We start from the raw sequence: 9,627 nt of genomic DNA on the forward strand, positions 1-9,627 counted from the left end.
TCCTGCACCTGCGCACATCTGCTGCAGCACTGTAGAACTGATCTGCGGTGCCTAGGCTCCTGGATGCATGACATCCTCTTATTGGACACTTACCCAGATGAATGTGAGAGCAGGTGTGGGAGGCTTCCATCAGCGCTGTGCTGTGTTTGGGATATTGTAATGGACTGCTGCTACTTACAGACCATTCACTGAGTCTGATCCAAAGGGTGCTACGGCATTGGACAACACCAGGCCATGCGTTCAAGGAGGGTTTGGGAAGGACAAACTTGTCCATAAAATATCCCCTGATCACTTGTGAACCTGCAGCAGCTTGAGTTCCGTGCTGGAAAGAAAGCAAAGGCTCTTTCAGAGTCCTTTATAGCATGCATGCTTCTTCCACATGCGTCCAGTGGTTCCAGCAACAGTGATGGCGGAGAAAAGATTAAGAAGATTCTCTGACAGATCTTTGATGCTGTATCAGAGTTTATTTTAATCAAATGATCATTAGAAAAGAATTTACAAGACCTGTAAATAGCTCGATTATGCCACCACAGATAGTAACAGAAACACCCTAGAATCAAATACAGGGCTGGTATTCTCACACACTGAATTGCTTAAGGACACTTAAAAACAACTGTGATCCAAAAGGATTTGCCCAGACGCCGATCTTGATTCTGAATGGGTTGTTTGTTAGCCTACGGCACCATGGACCTTACAGAGCTTAGAGGGGTCGGCCTTCTCCACCACTTTGTAGCTACAGGTCTCCTCGTAGAATATACTTTCACATTTCTCTTTGTCATAGTCCATAGGGGTGATAACGCTGTCAGTGGGAAAAACAAAGCAAACACAAGTGTGTGAGATATGTCAGGATACTACAGAGAGACAGCAAATGTGGGGTGTGACTCTCCACTTGGTTACTCTGGGTTTATGCCAGCGTCAGTTCACTGAAGTCAAGGAGCGCTTACCCTGGAGTAGTGGAGTGGAGAATCAGGCCCTTAATACCTGTTGTGTACCTGTGTGCAGGCCAAGAGCTTCAACTGTTGGTAAGTGGCAGTTATTAGAATTGTCACTGTGCTATGTGTCCTAGCCTAATGCTATTTCATGATGCTTAGTGGAACTCTAATTGAGCTGCTCTATGTTCTAACAGACATTTGTCTTTTTATCGTCTCTCTGGCAAACCAAGAGCAAAAGTCCATTTTATTTTATGACCCCTGCGTACGAGTGTCATGTCTGGGCAAACCCACCCAGTGTTAGGTTCTGACATTTGGAGCACCTACAGTGCTTCCTTTGGAAGTTTGTGGGCAGTCCTCATTGCTATGAACACTGCCAAATTTCTGTGCCCCACTGAACAGGGGAAGGGATCTAGTTACATGTACATACTGTACTTCACTGGGACTGTGTGAGGATTAATCAACAATTTAAAAATAAATCATAATAGGTGGTTATTATTAGAGGTAGAACTGCAGCTCTATGTGTCAGCACACTGAAATGAATTTAAGAGGGGCTTTTAGAAATGCCCTGTGTGGGAATGTATATTGGGTGTGATTAGACGTTTCAAATGGTTCATTTAGTGCAGTGTATTTCAGGAGCTTTTCTCGCTCCAAATTCTCATATATGTTGTTAAGAGTGTCCCCAAAGTGTATTGAAACAGGTGACCTGCAAAAACACTTCTCCTTAAAACATTCACAGCTTCTCTGACAGCAGATTCTCCTACAGACATGCATCTCTAGGGGACCCTCATTAGCTCCCAGTGAGACATGGACTACTGAAACTTTTTACTTTGAAAGGGTTACTGGCCTAGAGGATGGGGAAAAGCAGTAGATGTGATGTACCTTCATTTTAGTGAGGCTTTTGACACAGTCCCATGTGATTCTCAAAAGCAAACTAGGGAAATGTAGTCTAGATGAAATTACTGTAAGTTGGGTGCACAACTGGTTGAAACACCATACTCAAAGAGTAGTTATCAATAGTTTGCTGTCAAATGGGGAGGGCATGTCTACTGGGGTCCCACAGGGGTTAGTCCTGGGTCCGGTACTATTCAGTATTTTCATTAATGACTCGGATAATGGAGTGGAGAGGATGCTTATAAAACTTGCAGATGACACCAACCTGGGAGTGGCTGCAAGCACTTTGGAGGACAGTTTTAGAATTCAAAAAGACCTTGACAAATTAGAGAATGGGTCTGAAATCAACAGGAAATTCAATAAAGAAAAGTGCAAAGTACTACACTTTAGAAGGAAAAATTCAATGCACAGCTACAAAACGGGGAATAACTGGGTAGGTGGTAGTAAGGCTGAAAAAGATCTGGGGGTTATAGTAGATCACAAATTGAATATGAGCCGCCAATGTGACGGAAAAAAGCCTAATATTCTGGCCTGTATTAAGAAGAGTGTTGTATGTAAGTCATCAAAGATAACTGTCCCTCTGTAGTTGGCACTGGAGAGGCCTCAGCAGGAGCATTGTGTCCAGTTCTTGGTGCCACATTTTACAAAAGATATAAGCAAATTGGAGAGAGTCCAGAAGAGAGCAACAAAAAATGATAAAAGGTTTAGGAAACCTGATCTATGAGGAAAGGATTAAAAAAAACTGGGCATATCTAGACTTGAGAAAAGAAGGCTGGGGGAGAAGGGGACCTGATAGTCTTCAGATACGTTAAGGACTGTTACAAAGAGGCCATTGATCAATTGTTCTCCATGTCCACTGAACGTAGGACAAGAAGTAATGGGCTTAATCTGCAGCAAGGGAGCTTTAGGTTAGATATTAAGAAAAGCTTTCTAACTATATGGATAGTTAAGCTCTGGAATAGGCTTCCAAAGGAAGTTGTGGAAACCCCATCACTGGAGGTTGTTAAGAATAGATTGGACAAACACATGCCAGGGATGATCTAGGTTTACTTGGTCCTGCCTCATCCAGCCCTCTTTGCTATCTCAAGGTCCCTTCTATCCCTGCATAGAGGTTTTTAAGGCCTGGCTTGACAAAGCCCTGGCTGGGATGATTTAGTTGGGGTTGGTCCTGCTCTGAGCATGGGGTTGGACTAGATGACCTCCTGAGTTCTCTTCCAACCCTAGTCTTCTATGATTCTATGCCCATAACTCAAAAAGTTCTGGATCAAATTAGCTCAGATTAAATTTTACCTTTGGGCTGAGACCAAGCAAAGAATGTTACATGTGCGTGCACACATACAAGGAACATATTTCAAATGTGGGCAGTTAAAAATGGGTGGTGTGTGGAGTTAGAATGGCAGTGCCTTCTCTATCTCAGTTACAACTTCTGTGAACTCTACCATAGGTTGTAAATTACTGTGTGATGAGTAATTTAGGGTGGTCTAGTAGTTGGAGCGGGGACTGTTCATGTTCAGAGTGTTTGAAATCACAATTGATGCACATTTTGCACATGGGTCCATCTTTGAACCCAAATCTGAATCCCTCTTAAATTTTTTTGGGGGGAGGTTATAAAGTTTATTCTCAATCCAAATTGTTGTGGCTTAAACCCACTTTTATTTATTCTTTAGTATAATGACTTGTTGAGTCGATGTAACGGCAAAAATTTCTCTCAGGAAAGCTGTGCCTTTGGAGTATTTGAATTGAGTGTATAGAACCCATCCTACCATAGCCACTAAGAGGTTAACAGGTAGAATCATAGACTTTAAGGTCAGAAGGGACCGTTATGATCATCTAGTCTGACCTCCTGCACAACACAGGCCACAGAATCTCACCCACCACCTCCTCTGCCGCAGCTAATTGCTGGGACATTGACAGTTGGAATAAGAAGGCAGCAGATAAGACAAGGGGTGGCTGCTAGAAAGGCTGGGAACTCTAGAGAGGAGACTTCTCAGCAAGCAGACTGGCAAGATGCTGCACCAGAAGTTGGACTTCCAGAGAGAGACAGAGAGGGGTCTGGAGGGAGTAGTCCTGTGGACAGGTGGAGCAGGTAGGAAGTAGCCCAGGGCAACAGCAAGGGAAGCAGCAAGGGATTGTAAGGAGCAGATTCTAGCTGCTTAAACACAGAGTTCCTGGGCAGAAACCCCAGAGACAGGGCTGGGTCTGGGTTCCCTCGAAATGGCGATAGTAAAGCCTCCCTGAGGAAGAGGGTGCAGGGCTGGGGCTGGGGCTGATGACCTTATATAGGCACACTGGACTGTCAGCCTGTGGGACTTATTACCCTGGAAGGGATGTGATTATAAGTGAGCTGGCTGGAGGGCTGGCGTGGTGAGGTGAGGCAGACTGTTGCAGGGCCAAACAGCTGTCTGGTGGGGGAAACCTGAGGGAGAATTGCTGCGAAGCCACGCAGGGCCATGAGGGGATGGACTGGCTGTGACGTCACCACGACAGCTTTGTATTTTTCCCCCCCCAGAGAAATCTGAGCGTGTGGCCTGAACCCTGCAGGAAAAATCACTGTGCATTTATTTTATACTCACAGGCTGCAGCATCCCATCGTTTCCTTGCTACAGCTACAGCTCTGGCAATCCTTCGTTTTCCATTCGGAGTTGAATTCATGTAGCACTCCATTCTCATCAGTGCAGCCTGAAAGGACATAACCAACTTGCTGGTACATGCCAATAGTACAATTAACTTAAAATTGTTTATCAAATCTGGGTTTGAGCTTGGTATATTTAATATGAGGCTGGAGTGTAATTTGTTTGTTCTAAGTCTTATATAGCACCATAAACTCTAAGCCTGCTAAGACCCATTCCCTGTCTAAAGGACGTAACAATCTAAACAAGAGGAGACAGACCAATGTAAGACCCTGAACAATTCAGGGGACAGAGAGGATTGCAGTTGAGGAGGGATTGCTTGAAAAGCTAATTCTCCTCTCAGATCCCACTGAATCAAATTATTGGCACACATTTTTAAGGCCTGATCTAAAGCCCATTGAAGTCAATGGACAAACTCCTGTTGACTTCAATGGCCTTTGGTTCAATCGCTAGTACATTTCAAATTCTTGTGATTAAGGCCCTGGCTTGGGACTCAGGAGACAAGAGTTCAATTCCCAGCTCTTCCAGAGATTCCTTGTGTGACCCAGGGTAGGTCAAATAATCTCTCTCTGCCTCTGTTCCTTATATGGAAAATGGGAATTACGTCATCACCAGGGAGGTAATGTTTCATTTTTGGGTCAGTTCCCTTACCTTACAGAGGCGTTGTGAAGATAATTAGTGTTTGCAAAGCACTGAAATACTAGGATAATAGGAGCCAGCTAGTAGAAATTGTTCTAACAGCTCTATCAACATGTTTTTGGATGAAAAAAAAAACACAAAAAAATCAAAACTTTCCATGGGAAAAATTTCAACTTTTGCCAAAAAAACTGATTTTATTCCTCACCAAGCTGGGCAAAGCCAAATAGAAATGTTTTAGTTTTCCAAACCAAAATGTTCCATTTAATGTCAAACTGACCCAAATCTGTGTCTGTCTTGAGCTTCTGCAGTGCCTCATGGGAGTTGTAGTTTGGATGTTTCTTTGAGTCAGGTGCCCCAGCTGGACTACATCTCCCATGCTGTACCATTTTGTTCCCATTGATTGAATTGCTGCAGTGGCACATGGCCATGATGCATCATGGGAGATGTAGTCCAGCTGGGGAGACTGGACTACAGATAGAGGTTTGAGGCTCAGCAGCATCTCAGGAGGACAAAGATTAAGGCTGAACTAGCTGAAATGAAGTGTTTTGATGTTTCTGAATCATTATCAAGCAAATTTGTAATCTCAAACCCGAGTTCATTATTTGATAAGACCTATTTTCCAAAAAACAATGTTGAGTGGCATTAATTATATTTCTGTCCTCTAATTCTTTATTGATGGAATCCCACATCAGCTTTGTTGTTTTTCCCAACACTTATGTCAGGGTAACTCTGTCTTATTAAAAGGGTCATTTCACTTGCCCTTTATGCATATTATCACAGCACTTACACCCTTCCAGTCCTCTGGAATTTCCCCAGTATTCCAAGATTTATTAAAAATGGCTCAGATCTCCTCAGCCAATTCTCCTACGGCTCTTGGGTGCCAGTTATCTGGGCCTGCTGATCTTAAAAATTTTATCCCTAGCAGATGCCGTTTAACATTCTCCTTAGTTGTTGCTGTTTATCATTTGTGTTACCATGGTGCTTACCCCATTGTGCTAGGTGCTGTACAAACACAGAACAAAAAGACTGTCTCTGCCCCAAAGAGCCTACAATCTAAGTATAAGACAAGAGACAGCAGATACAGGCAGGAGTATAAGGAAACAATGAGACAATATTGGTCAGCATAATAGGCAGTGGTCTCAGCACACCAGCACCATAACCCAATGTCAAGATTTTTGTAAGCATCATGGGAAAGGAGAGTTACGAGGAGGGATTTGCAGGTGGATAATGAGGTAGCATTGTGGATGTTTTCAGGGAGCTCCTCCAAAGTGTTTGGGGCAGCATGGGAGTAAGCACAAAGGGGCTTGTTTGCAAATTTAACAAGTGAGCAATAGAAGTTGGCATAATGGACGAGTTGGAGGTGGGAGTTGGCATATTAATAAATAATGAGAGATGAGAAGTAGGGTGGGGACATGAATGGCCTTGAAAGTAGTTCCTCCTCCTAGTAATACACCATCCTGCTTCTTTCCAAATACAGAACAGAAATATGTATTTAACACCTTCTTTGTATCATTATCAGCAACTTTACCATTTCATCTGTTAATGAACCTGCACAATTGTTAGGATTTCTTTTGTTCCAGATTGCAGGTTTGGGATGACAAGCAGTGGCTGCAGAGCTTTCAGATACACAAGGCCACATTCCTGGATCTGTATGCCGAGCTCGCCCCAGCAATCCAACACAGAGACACCAAACTGAGAGCCTTACACAGTGGAGAAATGAGTGGTAAGCACACTGTGGATATGCAAGTTTCCACAGGATATCCTTTAAAAAAAACCTCCTTGTTGCCAATGGCCCTGCCAGCCGTGGACACTTCCCTGATGTGTTTAGCTTCCCATATCAACTTTCTACAATACTTCCAATTTATATTGATTGCTAACTACTTCCCCTTTTTTCCAATTAGTTATATGCATACTTCTAACTGCTGCCTTCAGTTTTCCTTTTAACCAGGATGGCTTTTTAATTAAAGTTATCCCCTTTCACAATTATGAAAGTGTGGCTTATTGGCCATCCAATAAACTCTTCTTAAACAATTCCTAATTTTCATTCAAATTTTTCTTCAATCAATTTTGTTCATAATTTTCCTCAGCCCTAGGAAATTAGCCTTAGTTCTCGTTGCTGTGTATCTCCCCCCCCCCCCCCCCACACACACCCTGCCCAAAAAAACCCTGGAAACTAACCAACCACTGCAGCATGAATCATCGTCTCCTTTTATGAGTCTAAATATGTTCCTTCTTGACCCAGATAACATAAAATAGAAGGGTAAATGCCAATTAAAATGGGCTCTGACTGCATGCAATCAGATAAATGAACTCTAAGCTTGTTTACCAAATCAGATCCATTGGGGGCCAGGTTTTCAAAGGTCCCATTAGGATGTCCATTGACACCTTTATCCATGCATTTTCCTGCTACCTTAGAATGATACCTACTTTCAGTAAGCCCATGGACCTGCACGGGCAAGCTGAAAATTATGCCTGACAAGAGCATGTTCAAGGCATGGCCACATGCACAGCAGAGAGACTTTTTAAAAGGGGGATTCAGAATGCTGTGCTGTCTGCTGTCTCTGTATGTGTTCAGGTGCACTGCTCAGCCTGGTCCTGGTAGTCATGAGAGCAGCCAGCTTGCAACGTGGCAGGTCTTGGCGCTGCTGGAATGCACCCCTACACAGGCTGGACACAGTGCATTTTAGAACAGTGTTCACCACCAGTACACTGGGCAAGACACTCCAGGCAAAAGGTTTGTGCATGCTACAGCCTGGCTGATTCCGTGATGTCCCCAGTGCTCCTGCATCTCTCATCTTCTCCTGCCTCTTCTCCCTTACCCAGCAGAGTGCAAACACTTGTCGAACTGATGCTTGTTCTTGGGTGTCCCCCAAGAAATCTGCTAGCCTTCATCTCCCACATTCCCCCACCCACCAAAGTCCTTGTGTCAGAGACTGCCTCTTCTGAACTGCAGTGGAAGCCCTCCATTGGCTGTTGGGCCCTGAACCTTCTTGGCGCCATGACTGGCTCATGTTTGGGTAAATTACTGTAATCTCATCCCATCCAGTTCTGAAAATAAGAGCTGCACAACTCCCGGGAGCCCCCCACAGCCTTCGCCTACTTGTGCCTTTTATGAACACATGTCCGGCTGTTCCTTTGAAAAATCTCTGTACAAACGCCACTTGTGCCCCAAAATCCATATGTGTAAGGGCTCTTTTGGCTGTGCAAACTTTCAGAAAACTATTCTGGACTGTGTAGCATCACTAACACTTCCCCAGTCCCCTTTCTCTCATGGCCTCAGTTTATCACCTTCTCCAACAGTAAATCTGTATTCAGGACTCACCAGCCACCCCACGTCCCTCCCCATCTTCCCTGGTTTCTTGTCCCTGGTTAGGTTTCAACAGACAGGTGCTAAATTTGGCAAACAACTCTGTTCTCAGTGATGCGCATGGAGAAGGCCAGATTCCACACTGAGATCTGCTGAGGTAGTGCAAAGGGGCCAGAAATGGACTGCATACAGCCAACAGGTAATTCCCCTGGAATAGGGGAACTTTTTGCTGGCTTGCACCAGCCTCCTCCCTCCCCAGGGGACTGTGACACCTCTCCACCAGTGGCTACACTAGTGGGTTAGAGCAGCATCTCAGTTGCTCTGAGCTTTATTGGGGCAGTGGCCAATGCGTTCTCAGGATCTGTGATGTTCCCTCAGAAGAGCTTAGGCACAGAAGAGAGTCCAGACAGCAGGATTTCTTACCTTGTGCATCAGATTCAATTCTTTTCAGCCAGCATTGTGCATCGCATAATGTCACTGAGACGACAATGATAAGGAGGCCCAACATGTGCATCTGTAAATGATAGATGACTCAAACATAGTCACTTTAAAGTTCATAGCTAAAAAATTGCTTATTAGCATAGAAATAATCAGGACAAATCTCCTTATTGATTAATAAATTCACAGAGGGAAGCTACTCCTCAGCAAAACACTTAAGCATGTGCTTAATTTTAATGTAGCTTAATTAACCTGTTTAAGCCTATGGTTTCTTGCTCTGCCGGATCAAAGCCTTAGAATCAGGTGGAGGCTTTTTCTACAGGGGTAGAAATCCCTGGGAACAATTGTGGGTATGAACCTTATCTTCATATAATTAGTCCATTTAGTATAGTGACATCCTATTCTGCCCAGTTGGAGAATTTAACTCCACCCGCACTATTTCTTTGTTTAGTTATGCCCGACCTTTCCTGACACCCACACCATGACATCAACTTTCTGTGCTCTTCATTTCCACCTATTAATATTCCAGCAGTTGGCAACACTTCAGAATTCCCCTGGGATAGCACTTGACCGTCTAATAAAAAGTATCAGACTTGGAACGCTCGCTCCGTACTGTTGCACTGTAGAAATGATTTATACCGCGTTAGGGTCAGAGAAAGCTCATTGCAGCCAGTCAAAGGAATAACAGCACATTGACACCTTGCCTAGAGGGTGTGTTCTTGCCATTTCTTTTCAGCCTGCCTATGCTGAGAGCATCATAGTCTGATGTAGTCATGCCTGAATGCCTTTC

The 9,627-nt window shown here is 44.0% G+C and overlaps 1 pseudogene; it reads right to left on the minus strand.

Annotated features, from left to right (window-relative positions):
* Nucleotides 1-669: 669 nt before the first annotated feature.
* On the minus strand, nucleotides 670-9,206 carry LOC112113894 (annotated as a pseudogene).
* Between the last annotated feature and the right edge of the window lie 421 nt (nucleotides 9,207-9,627).

The sequence above is a fragment of the Terrapene carolina genome, unplaced genomic scaffold (genome assembly GCF_002925995.2).
Source record: "Terrapene carolina triunguis isolate 2854851 unplaced genomic scaffold, T_m_triunguis-2.0 Scaffold402, whole genome shotgun sequence".
Lineage (NCBI taxonomy): Eukaryota > Metazoa > Chordata > Testudines > Emydidae > Terrapene > Terrapene triunguis.